The sequence below is a fragment of the Gymnoscopelus braueri genome (genome assembly GCF_963280865.1).
Source record: "Gymnoscopelus braueri genome assembly, chromosome: 18".
Taxonomy (NCBI): Eukaryota; Metazoa; Chordata; class Actinopteri; order Myctophiformes; family Myctophidae; genus Gymnoscopelus; species Gymnoscopelus braueri.
The window spans coordinates 18669617-18689886 of record NC_137618.1 but is presented as its reverse complement, the minus strand read 5'-3'; the positions used below and the strand labels follow the sequence as shown (position 1 = coordinate 18689886).

Below are 20270 nucleotides of genomic sequence, written 5' to 3'. Positions count from 1 at the left end.
ACTGTGTTAAAAGCATTTGGTTAACATGCTTAAAATGGCACTCCCATATTAAGTTATAATAATTGCATTGTCATATTCTAACATTTCATCTAGTATTCAAACAATCTTGCTTTCAAAAATCACATGCTTGCTCATGTCATACATTTTCATATTTGAATTTGAATCTTGCTTAAAGTTGCTACAGTATGCAACAATGTTATGCTTATGGAATAGAAAGATAAGTTGTTGTATAATGAGTTTGCAGACCATTGAACAGGTTTTATCCACTACATACAGTATATGGCATCAGTAAACATAATACAATGTGCATTTTAACATGTCGGGTGGAAACCTTTCTTTTTCCAATTATAAAACACTTAAAATAGTAAAAATAGCAGATCTACAAGTTCACACCGTGTCACATCTTGTGATCTTGTAGATCAGCTAATTTCACTCCTTTTGTGTCACACTCTGAAGTAAGGCATTAATCTGCAAAAAAATGTTAATTATGGAGATAACTGTCTGCCCGACAGCGACGATATCCAACTTACTGTGTACTGTGTGTTTCCAAGACATGTTGTTCACATTGATCACCTTGTTGCTGCAAATTGTCACCTACATCTCTGAAGGTGCCATCGGAGGAAACAGACCCATGCTTAATTATATTAATTCATACAAGACAAACAGTTGGATTATAGGATATGTTTACAGTAGTTTAAATTTAATGTAAATTCTACAGAATAAATAGATTGTAATAATTCTGGGTTTTGTACATTTTGTTCCTACTCGATAGGTCTTGATGTGGTAAATGCGTATAACAGAAAGCAAGATAATATCTATTTTAAAATATTTGCAGTGTACTGAACACAAAATACAAGTTTGCATCTTAACATTTCTTATAATTAGTGATAATCCAAGTAGCCTACTTACGGTGTACTGTTTGTGTCCAAGGCATTTTGTTCACATGTTTGATCACATTGTTGCTGCAAATTGTTATCTTCATCTCTCCAGGTGCCATCGGAGAAAACAGACACAACCTGGAAGGTTAAGTGATCAGACCATATTGTTGACTGCTTTACCAATATTTTCCAAAGGGAAGTGGGTGAATCTCTTCCTTCCTTGTTAACACATTTTTTGGTAATTGTTTTTGCTTTGGGTTATTCTTTTTTCTTCTTTTTTTTGCGTGGCATCACTTCATCCATCAAAAGAAACATTAATGAAATGTTGTTAGTTTCACAGCTTACCTGTGTGAATTCCGTTTCCATGTTTGCTGTTGTTTGTCAGGATCTGATTTGTGCCGACCCTTAACTGGTCTGGTCTAACCTGCGCTAATGTAGGTTCCAAGAAATACCAAAGGGTGGGGCTTAGTGACATACTACATGGTGCTCATCCCAGCGTGATATAACTATGAGAGTGACGACACTAGCGTTTTTCTTAATCCTTGAAATGTGTACAGGTATTTTAAGATTCTGCCAGGTGCCAGGCTGAATTAATGTCCCATGGGATTTGTTTTTAACCCTGAACCCAAACCCAAAAATGGAAAACATAGAAAACAGCAAAAAAGCAAAAAAACTAGCCTGATTTATTTTTTCAGAGTACATCTTTTGTGTCTGGTCAGTGAAGGGTCCTGGACATTACTATATGTTTCAAAGTGAGGCTCTACAAAATACTCAACCCAGTACTTTAGTCAAAGTATAGCCTAGCCTACTCCTGGTGAAACATTACTCAACTACAAATGAAAGTTGCTCAGTCAAATGAAATAGATGCTTTTAAAAACACACCTCAATAATGTAAATGATATGTATGTATTTTGTACTAAACAGTGGTTGTTTCAAGTATGTAGGGTTGAAGTGGTTCAACCAGTTTTGCAAACCTCCCATTACTGGTCAAATAATTAAAAAAATGTTTCTTGGCCTTCTTGGCACTCAAGATGTTAGTGAACAGACTTGTAAACTAGGTGGAATTCTCTGCATAGCCCTTAACTGGTTTATAATAGTAGTGACATACCACGTATAGGTGCTCATGTTATAAAAGCCACCTGTTTTAATTTCAGTGTTGACTTGGACTAGCTTTCTTCTGGTTTCCGATATGGGGGATACGTTTATAATAGCAATAGACTTCGGCACAGCTTACAGTGGATACGCCTTTAGTATCAAAGGTAGAGAAGCTAACATAGTTGTTCCACAATGGGGAATAGAACATGGAATAAGCACCCCGAAGACACCTACATGTATTCTATTTGATGAAAATGAGGAATTCCTCAAATTTGGTTATGATGCTAAAATGGAATACACCAAAAAGGGAAATGAAAAAGCCAAGAAAATACTTCTCTTTGAAAACTTAAAGATGGAACTTTTATACGGAAGAGTAAGTCTATGATATTAATTTGTAATTAGGATAGATTTTTTTCCTAAAAATTATATTATAAATCTTTATAAAATGATTAACATCATACATTTAACATTTTCAACAGAAACTCAATGAGGATCTAATGATTACAGCCGTAAATGGCAAAAAAAATGACAGCCCTGAAAGTCTTCACAGAAAGTCTACGCTACCTGAAGGACCATGCACTGATCACCATTGCTGACAACACAAGAGGACGAACCTTCACTGCGTCTGACTTCACCTGGGTTCTGACTGTTCCTGCTATTTGGGATGCTACTGCAAAACAGTTCATGAGAAAAGCAGCAACGGAGGTAATTCCATGTTGTTATAACATGCATGATGACGTTATCTACCCATGGAAATGTGTGAATTTAAATAATGTTCTTTCTTTCTTTCTTTTTTTAGGCTGGCATTGTGATAGAAAGTCAATCGGACAGGTTGGTCATCGCATTGGAACCAGAGGCAGCCTCAATCTGGTGTAAGCAGCTTCCCTCTGATGGTTTTATTGATGAGAACTCAGGACATGGTACCCTACAACAACATCCTGGAACACAATACATTGTCGCTGATTGTGGAGGTATGTTGTGCTGTGACTTTTATGTTGTTGCTGTTTTTTTCTTCATTTGCAAGTCTTTTTTGAATTCCCCTTTTTTCACAATTTAATAATTAACACACAATGACACTTTAGTAGAGGTTTGAGTTGTGTACTTACTCGTCATGATGTAACTAGTCCAACTGACAGATCTCGCTAGTCGCGCTGTTGATTTGCAATTGATAACACAAAAAATTGCCTCCTCATTCACTTATGGTAAAAAACACTATTGAAATCCAAAATCCAAATAGCTTAAAGTTTCATAAAAAGGAACAAAAGTAACATAAACATTAACATAAAATAAATCATGCTATATTGACAGCATCAGCATTTTTTTCATTTGTTAAATTGCAAAAAAATTGACTTTGAGAGCTGTTTCACCATACAGTGTAAGTCAATGCACAAACCTCTTTAGAAATTATTTGCTTTTCAAACATATTACAAACTGCAACTTAACTATTATTTCTCTGTTGTCCATTCTTGCTTTCATATTTTAAAGCCTAGCACCGTTGTCTTACAGGTGGTGCCATTGACATCACGGTGCATGAAGTGTTGGATGGAGGAGTCCTGAAAGAGCTGCATAAGGCCTCTGGTAACGGTCTGGGAGGGGAGCATGTTGACAAGAAGTTCAAATGTTTACTCAAGGAAATATTCCCTGATGATCTCTGGAATGAGTATGAAACAACATATCGCAGTGAGCTTCAAAAGCTGATGTATAACTTCTCTGTTCTTAAATGTGTGGATGATGATGTAGACATCTCCTGCCCATTTAATTTAGCAGCATTAGCTCAGAAAAGGCAACCAATGGAGAATTACTTTAAGACAGAGCCAGGTGTAACCTGGGACGAGGGGTCGATCAAAATCTCAAGGGCGAGGCTGAGAAAGTCTGAACAGCATCACTAAAAGTCTCAAAATAATCTTGAAAAGGGAATTCGCCATTGAGTACCTTGTGTTAGTGGGGGGTTATGCCTCAAGTAAGATTCTGCGCACACACATTACCAAGCAGTTTGGTGCTCAGTGCAAAGTACTGTACCCTTTGATGGCTCAGCAGGCGATTTTGAAGGGAGCGGTCATGTTTGCGCATGCAATTTTGAAGGGAGCTGTCATGTTTGGAAGAACCCCTGAGGTAGTGGCATCACGAAGAAGAGAGTTTGATGGGTCGAAGCATAAGGCTGCTAAGAAGTTAATATTTTAACACTGCCTGGTGACAATAGATGAAGATGTAGGTTGGGATGAACCAGAGACCACATCTTAATACCAAGGCATAGGGACACAACAGGAGTATGTTTCAAGTTTTATCGCACAGAAAGGAAGAATCCTCAATATGTAGATGAGTGGGAAATAGAAAAACTGAACTCGTTGAGATGCCAAATACTACATGTGGGCTGGATCGTAAAATCCAGTTTCAAGTCAAATTTGGCTTCACAGAAATAACAGCCACAGCCACTGATGTGGATTCCAAATCAACTAACTCAGTCAAAATTGACGTTTTGAGCAAATAAGACACTAGAGTAAGACTATTGCACATAGTCTTAACCAGAGTGACTTGCAATGTAATTGGCATGAAACCTATTAAAAAAAAAAAAAAAAAAAAAAAAGATAAATGTATAGTGCAAAGAAAAAATATTTAGTCCCAACTTTATTCTTTCATTTTAGAGATTAATATACTGTAACAGGTTACATTTGGTTTATTAGGTTGAGTTGTAAATGGAAACTGGGAATATAAATCTTACATCTTGTGATGTAACTTTGTATTCAATGTTAAAGAGCAATCATACTCATTTTGTAGACAATGTGCTAAATGAAGTTGGTCTATTGCTAAATTGTATTATTATTCATTATTATTACAATTTATTAATCACCAAATGATGTGCAATTATGTCAAGAAATGTGGCAGAATTTGGTTTCTTGGTTTGGATTACATTTGTTTAATCTTCTTTGTATTTGACTTGTAGCCTGCTGTAACTGACACATAAATAAATGTGATTGTCATTGCATACAGTATGAGTCGCTGTTTATGTGAGTGAACTTCAGGTAACACTAAACTGTAATGTAGCATCTGACAAATATTACAACCACAGTCCTATGTGAATTATTAGTACAATATTTTGGGCCAATATGTATTTGTTATAGGAACTTTGTGTTGGCACTTCACTCACAAGTGTTAACTTACAACTCTAGCAAATGGTATAACCCATAATAATAATCATCTAGAAATGAGAACCAGCTGAGTCTGATTATGTTCGTTTTTTTTAACCACAATATCAACATACATGTCTTCCCCCAAAAGGTTGAACATTATATTATACTTTACTTATCTTAAATAAGTGATAAAGAATAAAAGAGCAGGTTTCAAGAATCATTACCAATTTTTCAAGGAACCTGCTGGGGAATCACACCTATTCCTCCTTATACCTTTAATATCATATCGCAAACAGTTGTATCTCAAATGTTTCACACAGAATACAATTGACAATCCAACACAGGAGTCTCTGGAAACTCAGCATACTGACCAGACATTTTATAAACTTTACAAAACAAATTTACAAGTACTGTAGAGAGAACCTTTTTGTTTGTTTAAGATTGTTGGGGGTCATAAGCATGTTATGCTTTATTTCATTTAGGTCAGTGTAGACTGAGAGACAGGAAACCAATGGCAGAAAGAAAGGAGAGACGTGAGACAAGACGGGCGTTGTCGCGTTCACAAGGAGCCTGGTCTGTGAATTAACTGGCTGAGGCTGAGCTTTACGCACCCCCAACCAGTAGACATGAACTGTAGACAGAAACATTGAGAATTAACAGCTATGCAGCCAGGGCCTCACAGCAATTCAGAATGATTGAATCATTAGTTTGAATGAGAAAATGCAACAACCTAAACCACATTATTCATGGTAGGTTAAACTCATTTTTATTTTCTACACAAAAAAAACCCACAACTATAATCTCAAGCACTTTACTTGAGGCCTCCAGACGGGTTTCACTCCAGTAACTGGTAAAGGCAGACCTACAGTACTGGGAAGTGGTGAATATGATTCTCCTGTAGAAGTCAAAGCCTAGCCCCCCCCACCCCCTCGAACTGTTTACTGTACATATTTTTGTTTTAGTTTTCTAAACTGTTTATATGATATTTTGCATAGTAGTGTATATTTGTCTGTCATTAATGTTTCGATGAATTGAGTACAAAGGACCCCAATGAAAACAAGCCATAGGCTTTCTTGGGTTTGAAATCCTTAGCAGACCTTGTATAGAACTGTACTTTCCTATATTTTTTTGCTAATAAAGTATTCAATCAATCAATCAAACTAAATGCATGAAACAGTTGTCTTTTACCCTTTTCTTTACAGTTGCCTGGGGAAACATGCTCACTTGTGCAACACTGACACCTTGTGGCTATTAATGGATAATAGATGGCCCTTGAACCACTAATTGACAATTATAGTAAAAAGTTGTTTGGAAAATGTGTTAAATATTCACTTAAACGTTTAACCAAACCATGTTCAAGAGAAAGATATCTCAAAGTAGACATACATATAATGTACAAAATGCTTAATTTTGACAATGGAGTTGAATGCAGATAAGCAGTTCCAAAGTCAGTTACCACAATACTATGTGACACTTACTGAATGAAAGCAAAACAACTTCAACTTCCACATGAAATTTAAGTTTACTTTCTCATCACACGTTTTCTCATACCACCACCAAAAGAATGCAGTTACAAAATATAAGTAAATAAGTAAGTATCTGACTAACTAAACATAATCTTAAGAATAGAGAAAGTAACAAAGGAAAAGTTAGATAACAGAATATCAAATGCACATAAGGTAACCGCTAAAAAAGAAATAAAAAGGCAGATTATCAGTCTCTTATACAAGTAAGAAACATCGCTTAACAGCAGATATATAACAGGTGATAGTGGCAGTGCAACAGTAATGGAGTTTTCATAGTCATTAAATTGATAATGCGTGTGACGGCCTGTGTAATCAATTCATCCCATTCATTTAGTAACCCTCATTTAAAACCAGACATTTTTTAACACATAGCTTTAAGGCTCAGTCTCCATGCTGGAAGTAAGCTTAATAGCAGGTGGGAAGATATTCCAAGCGTCAGGTCCAGGAATAAGACTCTCCCAGTCAGGCTGAAGTGGAGGACTGTTTAAAGCCATCAAACAACCCAACCAGTAGCATTCAGCAGCCAGATCTCTGAATGTCATTGCTACCTCTGCAGGAACCCTCTCTTGGTATTTCAGGAAAGGAACCTGTATGAGACAATATGGAACTAATCATTAATTGTATTAAATCATTTAATACATTCATTCAGTGATCCTTAAAACAACAACCCATCCTAAAGGGCCCAACACACTAACCCGACACCAGATAAATGTATGGTGCCTGTGTAAAGTGCGGAGTGGAGAGAGTAATGTGTGGAGAGAGTTGCAGCAGCAACATTTTCACACCTTTCAACCGACTGATCTCCCGACTTCATTCGACTTACAGTCTGTAGTCTGTTTAGTGTGTAAGGCCCTTAACCTGTACATGTTAACTACTGTTATCGTCCCAACCTAAGCTTCATGTACAGTATGATACTTTTGTAAGCTTCCACAACTTTGATGGTCTTTTTGTGAGGACCATAATATAAACAAGCCCTCAGGCCTTTTAGTGTTATCCTTTTAGCATCGTTGTATGATTGTACCACTGTACTTTTTGCAAACTATTAATCAAGTATTCAATCAATCAATCAAAAACAATACAACAACCATACAGTAGCCTACCTTAACAACATCTTCTTTTCTGCTGTGGTATACAGCCATTTGAAGATTTTGGACTGCAATTTTTTTGTACACTGTGACCTGTAAGAAAGGTAGAATATTAACATTACAGCACAATTACAAGATTAAATGTGGTAATTTCCTGTAATCAGATGTCATCATACATCCTTAGGTGATGGTGATGTGCTGTGCTTGTTGAATGCAAACATTTTCTCTATTTTCTTCTTCTTCACATCCATTTTCTTTCTTGAAGCCTCAAACATTGCCTGATCATAAAAGCATTGGGTGTAAGAAGATGCATGGATTTAGTAAATTAAGCTAATAATTGAATAAGGAAACTGCAAAACAACTTTCAGTCATCACATGTTTACATACCCGAATCAAATCATCTGCCAGCTTTTTGTTTTCCTTCTTTGTTTTCAAAGCACCCTTGATTTTTGGCCACTTGATGAAGTTTAGTTGTTCATACATGGCTGTCAATCGTGTCTTGCTAACAGGGCTGTCCATGCTCTCGCAATCTCCTGTCTTTAATTCATTGCTCAGATTGGCTGCCATTCTTCACAAGATGAAAATAATATGATAAGATTTTCATTTTGTATAAAAACCTTTTAATTTTTACTTGCTTTTAGTTAGTTTGTTCTGAATATTTTCACATACCTGTTTTTGAATGAGTCTAATTCTTTCTCACGTTCTTTCAATGCAGTTCTGAGGGAGCAAAAGTCTGTATGTGAACATGCTTAATTCCTTGATCAACAATTTCATGAACTAAAACAACGTAAACATAGTTGTGTAACTGTTGGACGGACAGACAGACAGACAGACAGACAGACAGACAGACACAGACAGACACAGACAGACAGACAGACAGACAGACAGACAGACAGACAGACAGACAGACACATGTTTTGAATGGTTGTTTAATTGTAAGGGTGTGGATGTATTTTCACATCTTTAATTCACCAGGAACTTTATTAGTGTTGCTTATCAGAACATATTTAGAAGAATATTTACCTCGCCTTGTTTAGCTGGTCTTTGTAATGTTGCTCCATCTCATGCATGCTGTATTATAAACATATTATTATATAATACCAGGAAAATATTTGGGTTATGGGATACATGTTGATACATTTTCTCTGTATATTAATGTTAACAAAAATATATTAAAATATATATAAACTGTTTAAACATATTTTGAGCTTTAGTGTGTAAGGCCCTTAAAAATAATATGATAAGATTTTCATTTTGTATAACAACCTTTTAATTTTTACTTGCTTTTAGTTAGTTTGTTCTGAATATTTTCACATACCTGTTTTTGAATGAGTCTTTTTCTTTCTCACGTTCTTTCAATGCAGTTCTGAGGGAGCAAAAGTCTGTATGTGAACATGCTTAATTCCTTGATCAACAATTTCATGAACTAAAACAACGTAAACATAGTTGTGTAACTGTTGGACGGACGGACGGACAGACAGACTTTATTAGTGTTGCTTATCAGAACATATTTAGAAGAATATTTACCTTGCCTTGTTTAGCTGGTCTTTGTAACGTTGCTCCATCTCGTGCATACTGTATTATAAACATATTATTTTATAATACCATGATAATATTTGGGTTATGGGATACATGTTGATACATTTTCTCTATAGATTAATGTTAACAAAATATATTAAAAAAATATATGTAAACTGTTTTTAACAGATTTTGAGCTCACATTTGTTTATGTTCTTGCGCATTCTCTTCACACCTGGTACAGCTTGATTTGGTAAATGCATATAACAGAGATAAAAACTTCAGTTAATATGTAAAAACAACAACAACAAAAATGATGATTAGAGTCTCTGAACATATAGCAAATTGAGAAGAAAATATACCTTGCCTCCTTGCATCTCCCTTGGTTATCTTGCTCCATCTCATAACATCTGTGTTAAAAACATAATTTAGTTATCTCTCATAGGTTCTCATATTGAAAACATTAACTCAGTTTGTTTAATATAATTTATATCATTACATCTTTGATTGTAGAAAATTGTATAAGTATTTTCACATATTGAATTTATACTTTATTGTAAAATGTTGCATTTTGCTAAATTGAACTTGACTCCTTCAGTTTGACATGATGATGTTTGTTGCACCAATTCATTCTAACTGTATTACAAGCATCTAAACACTTCAGGGCTGCTTTCATTAGGAAAGGCTCTAAACAACGTACCTTTCTTCCTTAGGTTTGTCCTTGTACGGTTGCTCCACCTCATGGCATCTGTGTTAAAAGCATCATTTGGTTAACATGCTTAAAATGGCTCTCCCATAATATGTTATGATAATTGCATTCTCATATTCTAACAATCTTGCTTTAAAAAATACACAAAGTACATGCTTGTTCATGTCATACATTTTCATATTTGAGTCTGAATCTTGCTTAAAGTAGCAACAGTATGCAGCAATGCCATGCTTATGGAATAGAAAGAGAAGTTGTTGTATAATGAGAAATGTTTGCAGACCATTGGACAGGTTTTATCCACTACCTAAGGCATCAGTAAACATAATACAATGTGCATTTTAACATGTTGGGTGGAAGCCTTTCTTTTTCAAATTATAGTCTACTTTATTGTAAAATGTTGCATTTTGCAATATTGAACTCGACTCCTTCAGTTTGACATGATAATGTTGCACCAGTTCATTCTAACAGTATTACAAGCATCTAAACACTTCATAGGCTCTAAACAAAGAATAAAACGTACCTTTCTTCCTTAGGTTTGTCCTTGTACGGTTGCTCCACCTCATGGCAACTGTGTTAAAAGCATTTGGTTAACATGCTTAAAATGGCACTCCCATAATAAGTTATAATAATTGCATTGTCATATTCTAACATTTCATCTAGTATTCAAACAATCTTGCTTTCAAAAATCACATGCTTGCTCATGTCATACATTTTCATATTTGAATTTGAATCTTGCTTAAAGTTGCTACAGTATGCAACAATGTTATGCTTAGGAATAGAAAGATAAGTTGTTGTATAATGAGTTTGCAGACCATTGAACAGGTTTTATCCACACATACAGTATATGGCATCAGTAAACATAATACAATGTGCATTTTAACATGTCGGGTAGAAACCTTTCTTTTTCCAATTATAAAACACTTAAAATAGTAAAAATAGCAGATCTACAAGTTCACACCGTGTCACATCTTGTGATCTTGTAGATCAGCTAATTTCACTCCTTTTGTGTCACACTCTGAAGTAAGGCATTAATCTGCGAAAAAATGTTAATTATGGAGATAACTGTCTGCCCGACAGCGACGATATCCAACTTACTGTGTACTGTGTGTTTCCAAGACATTTTGTTCACATTGATCACCTTGTTGCTGCAAATTGTCACCTACATCTCTGAAGGTGCCATCGGAGGAAACAGACCCATGCTTAATTATATTAATTCATACAAGACAAACAGTTGGATTATAGGATATGTTTACAGTATGTATTTCAATTTAATGTAAATTCTACAGAATAAATAGATTGTAATAATTCTGGGTTTTGTACATTTTGTTCCTACTCGATAGGTCTTGATGTGGTAAATGCATATAACAGAAAGCAAGATAATATCTATTTTAAAATATTTGCAGTGTACTGAACACAAAATACAAGTTTGCATCTTAACATTTCTTATAATTAGTGATAATCCAAGTAGCCTACTTACGGTGTACTGTTTGTGTCCAAGGCATTTTGTTCACATGTTTGATCACATTGTTGCTGCAAATTGTTATCTTCATCTCTCCAGGTGCCATCGGAGAAAACAGACACAACCTGGAAGGTTAAGTGATCAGACCATATTGTTGACTGCTTTACCAATATTTTCCAAAGGGAAGTGGGTGAATCTCTTCCTTCCTTGTTAACACATTTTTTGGTAATTGTTTTTGCTTTGGGTTATTCTTTTTTCTTCTTTTTTTGCGTGGCATCACTTCATCCATCAAAAGAAACATTAATGAAATGTTGTTAGTTTCACAGCTTACCTGTGTGAATTCCGTTTCCATGTTTGCTGTTGCTTGTCAGGATCTGATTTGTGCCGACCCTTAACTGGTCTGGTCTAACCTGCGCTAATGTAGGTTCCAAGAAATACCAAAGGGTGGGGCTTAGTGACATACTACATGGTGCTCATCCCAGCGTGATATAACTATGAGAGTGACGACACTAGCGTTTTTCTTAATCCTTGAAATGTGTACAGGTATTTTAAGATTCTGCCAGGTGCCAGGCTGAATTAATGTCCCATGGGATTTGTTTTTAACCCTGAACCCAAATCCAAAAATGGAAAACATAGAAAACAGCAAAAAAGCAAAAAAACTAGCCTGATTTATTTTTTCAGAGTACATCTTTTGTGTCTGGTCAGTGAAGGGTCCTGGACATTACTATATGTTTCAAAGTGAGGCTCTACAAAATACTCAACCCAGTACTTTAGTCAAAGTATAGCCTAGCCTACTCCTGGTGAAACATTACTCAACTACAAATGAAAGTTGCTCAGTCAAATGAAATAGATGCTTTTAAAAACACACCTCAATAATGTAAATGATATGTATGTATTTTGTACTAAACAGTGGTTGTTTCAAGTATGTAGGGTTGAAGTGGTTCAACCAGTTTTGCAAACCTCCCATTACTGGTCAAATAATTAAAAAAATGTTTCTTGGCCTTCTTGGCACTCAAGATGTTAGTGAACAGACTTGTAAACTAGGTGGAATTCTCTGCATAGCCCTTAACTGGTTTATAATAGTAGTGACCTACCACGTATAGGTGCTCATGTTATAAAAGCCACCTGTTTTAATTTCAGTGTTGACTTGGACTAGCTTTCTTCTGGTTTCCGATATGGGGGATACGTTTATAATAGCAATAGACTTCGGCACAGCTTACAGTGGATACGCCTTTAGTATCAAAGGTAGAGAAGCTAACATAGTTGTTCCACAATGGGGAATAGAACATGGAATAAGCACCCCGAAGACACCTACATGTATTCTATTTGATGAAAATGAGGAATTCCTCAAATTTGGTTATGATGCTAAAATGGAATACACCAAAAAGGGAAATGAAAAAGCCAAGAAAACACTTCTCTTTGAAAACTTAAAGATGGAACTTTTATACGGAAGAGTAAGTCTATGATATTAATTTGTAATTAGGATAGATTTTTTTCCTAAAAATTATATTATAAATCTTTATAAAATTATTAACATCATACATTTAACATTTTCAACAGAAACTCAATGAGGATCTAATGATTACAGCCGTAAATGGCAAAAAAAATTACAGCCCTGAAAGTCTTCACAGAAAGTCTACGCTACCTGAAGGACCATGCACTGATCACCATTGCTGACAACACAAGAGGACGAACCTTCACTGCGTCTGACTTCACCTGGGTTCTGACTGTTCCTGCTATTTGGGATGCTACTGCAAAACAGTTCATGAGAAAAGCAGCAACGGAGGTAATTCCATGTTGTTATAACATGCATGATGACGTTATCTACCCATGGAAATGTGTGAATTTAAATAATGTTCTTTCTTTCTTTCTTTCTTTTTTTAGGCTGGCATTGTGATAGAAAGTCAATCGGACAAGTTGGTCATCGCATTGGAACCAGAGGCAGCCTCAATCTGGTGTAAGCAACTTCCCTCTGATGGTTTTATTGATGAGAACTCAGGACATGGTACCCTACAACAACATCCTGGAACACAATACATTGTCGCTGATTGTGGAGGTATGTTGTGCTGTGACTTTTATGTTGTTGCTGTTTTTGGATGGCGCAAAGCCATCCTAATGAACAGATATCAGGCATCTGACCAAAAGGGGGAGTTAACCTCCGAAGCTATTTAAAGAGAGGCGGGGCGTCGGTGAAAAAGGGGCGGGGTTGGGTAAGTCTGGTTGGTCTGTTGGAAAAAGGGGGCGGGTTTGCTAAAAAAAGGTCTGAAACGGTCATCATTAAATGTCCGTCCACCGATTGGTTGCTTCAACTTGGATTCATGCAGGGAGACGCCCCCCTTTGCTCCGAAAATTTTTGAACAGCCGCCATTGCTGTCACAGGGACTGTGGAGAAGTAGACAGACTATGGAGGCATCAGAATGTTTTGTTAAATTATAGAATGCACCAAAACTTGTCGACTTGAATCTATTTAAGCCACAATAAAGTCCCGATTTTATTTTTTATTTGTTTTGGACATATTTAGCATAGTTTCAGGTGATTTTCTGTGATCCTGTGTTCATTTAAGAGCATTGAAATGTCACCTTAAAATAAATTTTCATCAATTACAGAATGTACCTAAAACATTTAAGTGTCCAATAAATATAAAGGTAATTTAGATAAAGGTCCGACTTTATTTTTGATATTTTTTGGGGGTTTATTTAGCATAGTTTTAGATGATATTCTGTGTACATTTTCTTCGTTTAAGCACCACTGAGCTCTCTCTCTCTCTCTCTCTCTCTCTCTCTCTCTCTCTCTCTCTCTCTCTCTCTCTCTCTCTCTCTCTCTCTCTCTCTCTCTCTCTCTCTCTCTCTCTCTCTCTCTCTCTCTCTCTCTCTCTCTCTCTCTCTCTCTCTCTCTCTCTCTCTCTCTCTCTGTACAGCGTAGCCAGTCAGTGTTGGGACGTAACGCGTTACTGTAACGCCGTAATTTTTTTCAGTAACTAGTACTCTAACGCATTCTTTTTTTAATTCAGTAACTCAGTTACCGTTACTACATGGTGCGTTACTCCGTTACTTTTTATATAGTATTTATATATACAGCGAGGCGAACAGTGACTGAGAATTGTACTTAAGTAGAGTACTTGAGTAAATGTACTTATTGACTTCACACCATTCTGTGTTGCGGAGACCCGCTGACACGGCTTTGGGTGCATACACACATGATGGGATGGGATGGGATAGACGGGCGGAAGTCCCATACACACCCATGTTATCGCGACCGTTCTTCCGGTTTTAAACTTAACATGGGTGTGTATGGGACTTCCGCCCGTCTATCCCATCCCATCCCATCATGTGTGTATGCACCCACCGGGTACATACACACATGATGGGATACCGTCCGTCTACGGACGGTAGACGGGCGGAAGTCCCACACACACCCATGTTAAGTTTAAAACCGGAAGAACGGTCGCGATAACATGGGTGTGTATGGGACTTCCGCCCGTCTACCGTCCGTCTTACGGACGGTAGACGGGCGGAAGTCCCATACACACCCATGTTATCGCGACCGTTCTTCCGGTTTTAAACTTAACATGGGTGTGTGTGGGACTTCCGTATCCCATCATGTGTGGCTGTACCCTCTGCAAGCTCTCTCTCTCTCTCTCTCTCGCTCGCTCTTTCTTTCTCTCTCTCTTAACAGCGTGTGTGTGTTTCTGGGACTAGTAGTAGGAATACCACGATAACGCAATGGTGATTATGAACCACGTACCCAAACCCGTTAAAGGCTGCTTTTCCCAAGCTGAAATCTGCACTTAAACTGCAAGGCTGCAACCAGGAAAGTTACATGACTCACTCGCCCAGGTGGTGTCAATAATAGGCTACTAATCACCGTAATCGTAACAAAATTCAGAATCACAGCGCTGCCTGTTTTGGATTCCGCACATTAAAGTATATTAATTCATTTGTTCGTCTATTTATTAACTGCGTCTGCTACTGCAGTCCCTGCGGTACATGAAAAGTCCTGTTACAGTCAAGGATCACCTTCAACCTGGTGTTTGCACTTTCTCCATTTACGGTCCGTACATCTCTATAAACGTTCAGATTTCAAATATAAAGTGCTTACCCCATGGCCACGGATGTTACAATTATGCACGGGACTCTCAAAAGTAACCGTATATTCTGTATTGTTCAATGAAAAGCATTTTAATCCGATCAGTGGCCATTTTTTCATAATGTATTGGAGTGCAATACACCTACCAACCGATAGGGTCACTCAGTTGAAAGCATATGGAGAAAATGGCCACCGATCAGATTAAAATGCTTTTTATTGAACAATACGGATGATACAGGTACTTTTGAGAGCCCGTATATACATGTAACCTCCGTCGCCATGGGATAAGCACTTTATATTTGAAATATGAACGTTTATGTAGATGTACGGGCCATAAATGGAGAAAGTGCAAACACCAGGTTGAAGTTCATCCATGACGGTCGTGACAGTCGACCGTCGTGTATCCATGGCTATTACTCCCTCTAACATTTCCCATGTTTTTAGTTTATTGAAATAATGTCATGCATATTTGTCCAGTGCATAGCCTACTGCAGGCCTTGTTGACTAAATTTAGAAGAGATTTTTAAGCTCTTGCTCCTGAAATGATCGATTATTTTTAAGGGGAAACGCCATCATTTAACATGCAAGTCAATGGGTGAGAAGCAGAGATTGCCAGGCGCAAATGGTAGTGTAGGTAATTAATGTATTTGTGCAAGATGACCCTGCTACTGTATATAAAATGTGTATATTACTCGTTCATCATGGTTCATGTTCAAATAGCTCAATCCAAAATATAATGCTGTAGGCCTAAGTGTTCGGCTGTATTTGCGCACCTGCTTAATTGTAATTAATGCTTAAACATAATTATGACCGGTATTTTTTATCAGATGTCTGATAAATTTGATTCATTCATTCGAGAGTTATACTTCTCCATTACAACGGTGTCTAACCGAGAGTCCATGCAGATCACAGTTGACAAATATTATATATTATCGGAGCTATTATTAATGTTATCGGTTTTATCGGGATGACGTCATAATTCCTGATATCGAACCGATAATTATCGGGCCGATACTTATCGTGCACTAATAATTTTATCGCGAATTATTTTTATATTTTTCTCTGTTGTTGGTGACAACTCTAGTGCGTCCCATGGACGCCACGACGGTGTCATGAATACGTCCTTTCACAATATTGTGTGTCAGCGACGCACGATGCAGGCCTATGAGCATCTCTGCTCAGTGCGGCTGCAGAGTTCATGTGCAACATCTTGCATGCGTGGCTGTGGCTTTACAGTTTTCCTTCGCCGTGTCTGTAGGTCACCCCCAGGGACCCCCAAGGGTCTCCAGGGACCCCTAAGGAGGGGGGGGAACCGCAGACCTCCTTTTTTCTTTTTCTTTTTTTTTTTTCATCCCATGATTTTGTGCCCCCAAACGCTATTTTCTTTTTGTGGGGGGGGGGGGGGGGGGGCCTGCGCCATCCACCATGACATCTATGTCATTCTCTCTTGTTTTCTTCATTTGCAAGTCTTTTTTGAATTCCCCTTTTTTCACAATTTAATAATTAACACACAATGACACTTTAGTAGAGGTTTGAGTTGTGTACTTACTCGTCATGATGTAACTAGTCCAACTGACAGATCTCGCTAGTCGCGCTGTTGATTTGCAATTGATAACACAAAAAATTGCCTCCTCATTCACTTATGGTAATAAACACTATTGAAATCCAAAATCCAAATAGCTTAAAGTTTCATAAAAAGGAACAAAAGTAACATAAACATTAACATAAAATAAATCATGCTATATAGACAGCATCAGCATTTTTTTCATTTGTTAAATTGCAAAAAAATTGACTTTGAGAGCTGTTTCACCATACAGTGTAAGTCAATGCACAAACCTCTTTAGAAATTATTTGCTTTTCAAACATATTACAAACTGCAACTTAACTATATTATTTCTCTGTTGTCCATTCTTGCTTTCATATTTTAAAGCCTAGCACCGTTGTCTTACAGGTGGTGCCATTGACATCACGGTGCATGAAGTGTTGGATGGAGGAGTCCTGAAAGAGCTGCATAAGGCCTCTGGTAACGGTCTGGGAGGGGAGCATGTTGACAAGAAGTTCAAATGTTTACTCAAGGAAATATTCCCTGATGATCTCTGGAATGAGTATGAAACAACATATCCCAGTGAGCTTCAAAAGCTGATGTATAACTTCTCTGTTCTTAAATGTGTGGATGATGATGTAAACATCTCCTGCCCATTTAATTTAGCAGCATTAGCTCAGAAAAGGCAACCAATGGAGAATTACTTTAAGACAGAGCCAGGTGTAACCTGGGACGAGGGGTCGATCAAAATCTCAAGGGCGAGGCTGAGAAAGTCTGAACAGCATCACTAAAAGTCTCAAAATAATCTTGAAAAGGGAATTCGCCATTGAGTACCTTGTGTTAGTGGGGGGTTATGCCTCAAGTAAGATTCTGCGCACACACATTACCAAGCAGTTTGGTGCTCAGTGCAAAGTACTGTACCCTTTGATGGCTCAGCAGGCGATTTTGAAGGGAGCGGTCATGTTTGCGCATGCAATTTTGAAGGGAGCTGTCATGTTTGGAAGAACCCCTGAGGTAGTGGCATCACGAAGAAGAGAGTTTGATGGGTCGAAGCATAAGGCTGCTAAGAAGTTAATATTTTAACACTGCCTGGTGACAATAGATGAAGATGTAGGTTGGGATGAACCAGAGACCACATCTTAATACCAAGGCATAGGGACACAACAGGAGTATGTTTCAAGTTTTATCGCACAGAAAGGAAGAATCCTCAATATGTAGATGAGTGGGAAATAGAAAAACTGAACTCGTTGAGATGCCAAATACTACATGTGGGCTGGATCGTAAAATCCAGTTTCAAGTCAAATTTGGCTTCACAGAAATAACAGCCACAGCCACTGATGTGGATTCCAAATCAACTAACTCAGTCAAAATTGACGTTTTGAGCAAATAAGACACTAGAGTAAGACTATTGCACATAGTCTTAACCAGAGTGACTTGCAATGTAATTGGCATGAAACCTATTAAAAAAATTACAAGATAAATGTATAGTGCAAAGAAAAAATATTTAGTCCCAACTTTATTCTTTCTTTATTATCATTTTAGAGATTAATATACTGTAACAGGTTACATTTGGTTTATTAGGTTGAGTTGTAAATGGAAACTGGGAATATAAATCTTACATCTTGTGATGTAACTTTGTATTCAATGTTAAAGAGCAATCATACTCATTTTGTAGACAATGTGCTAAATGAAGTTGGTCTATTGCTAAATTGTATTATTATTCATTATTATTACAATTTATTAATCACTTTGTGTTGGCACTTCACTCACAAGTGTTAACTTACAACTCTAGCAAATGGTATAATCCATAATAATAATCATCTAGAAATGAGAACCAGCTGAGTCTGATTATGTTCGTTTTTTTTAACCACAATATCAACATACATGTCTTCCCCCAAAAGGTTGAACATTATATTGTACTTTACTTATTTTAAATAAGTGATAAAGAATAAAAGAGCAGGTTTCAAGAATCATTACCAATTTTTCAAGGAACCTGCTGGGGAATCATACCTATTCCTCCTTATACCTTTAATATCATATCGCAAACAGTTGTATCTCAAATGTTTCACACAGAATACAATTGACAATCCAACACAGGAGTCTCTGGAAACTCAGCATACTGACCAGACATTTTATAAACTTTACAAAACAAATGTACAAGTACTGTAGAGAGAACCTTTTTGTTTGTTTAAGATTGTTGGGGGTCATAAGCATGCTTTATTTCATTTAGGTCAGTGTAGACTGAGAGACAGGAAACCAATGGCAGAAAGAAAGGAGAGACGTGAGACAAGACGGGCGTTGTCGCGTTCACAAGGAGCCTGGTCTGTGAATTAACTGGCTGAGGCTGAGCTTTACGCACCCCCAACCAGTAGACATGAACTGTAGACAGAAACATTGAGAATTAACAGCTATGCAGCCAGGGCCTCACAGCAATTCAGAATGATTGAATCATTAGTTTGAATGAGAAAATGCAACAACCTAAACCACATTATTCATGGTAGGTTAAACTCATTTTTATTTTCTACACAAAAAAAACCCACAACTATAATCTCAAGCACTTTACTTGAGGCCTCCAGACGGGTTTCACTCCAGTAACTGGTAAAGGCAGACCTACAGTACTGGGAAGTGGTGAATATGATTCTCCTGTAGAAGTCAAAGCCTAGCCCCCCCACCCCCTCGAACTGTTTACTGTACATATTTTTGTTTTTGTTTTCCAACTGTTTATATGATATTTTGCATAGTAGTGTATATTTGTCTGTCATTAATGTTTCGATGAATTGAGTACAAAGGACCCCAATGAAAACAAGCCATAGGCTTTCTTGGGTTTAAAATCCTTAGCAGACCTTGTATAGAACTGTACTTTCCTATATTTTTTTGCTAATAAAGTATTCAATCAATCAATCAAACTAAATGCATGAAACAGTTGTCTTTTACCCTTTTCTTTACAGTTGCCTGGGGAAACATGCTCACTTGTGCAACACTGACACCTTGTGGCTATTAATGGATAATAGATGGCCCTTGAACCACTAATTGACAATTATAGTAAAAAGTTGTTTGGAAAATGTGTTAAATATTCACTTAAACGTTTAACCAAACCATGTTCAAGAGAAAGATATCTCAAAGTAGACATACATATAATGTACAAAATGCTTAATTTTGACAATGGAGTTGAATGCAGATAAGCAGTTCCAAAGTCAGTTACCACAATACTATGTGACACTTACTGAATGAAAGCAAAACAAC

The 20270-nt window shown here is 37.0% G+C and overlaps 2 pseudogenes across 2 annotated transcripts; both read left to right on the top strand.

Moving 5' to 3' along the window:
• Positions 1 to 2498: 2498 nt before the first annotated feature.
• Positions 2499 to 4154, top strand: LOC308106298 (heat shock 70 kDa protein 12A-like; annotated as a pseudogene). Its single transcript has 3 exons — positions 2499 to 2678; positions 2773 to 2944; positions 3480 to 4154. The product of its transcript is annotated as a heat shock 70 kDa protein 12A-like (transcript).
• An 8838-nt stretch (positions 4155 to 12992) lies between these two features.
• On the top strand, positions 12993 to 18110 carry LOC308106296 (heat shock 70 kDa protein 12A-like; annotated as a pseudogene). Its single transcript has 3 exons — positions 12993 to 13184; positions 13283 to 13454; positions 17436 to 18110. The product of its transcript is annotated as a heat shock 70 kDa protein 12A-like (transcript).
• Positions 18111 to 20270: the final 2160 nt, after the last annotated feature.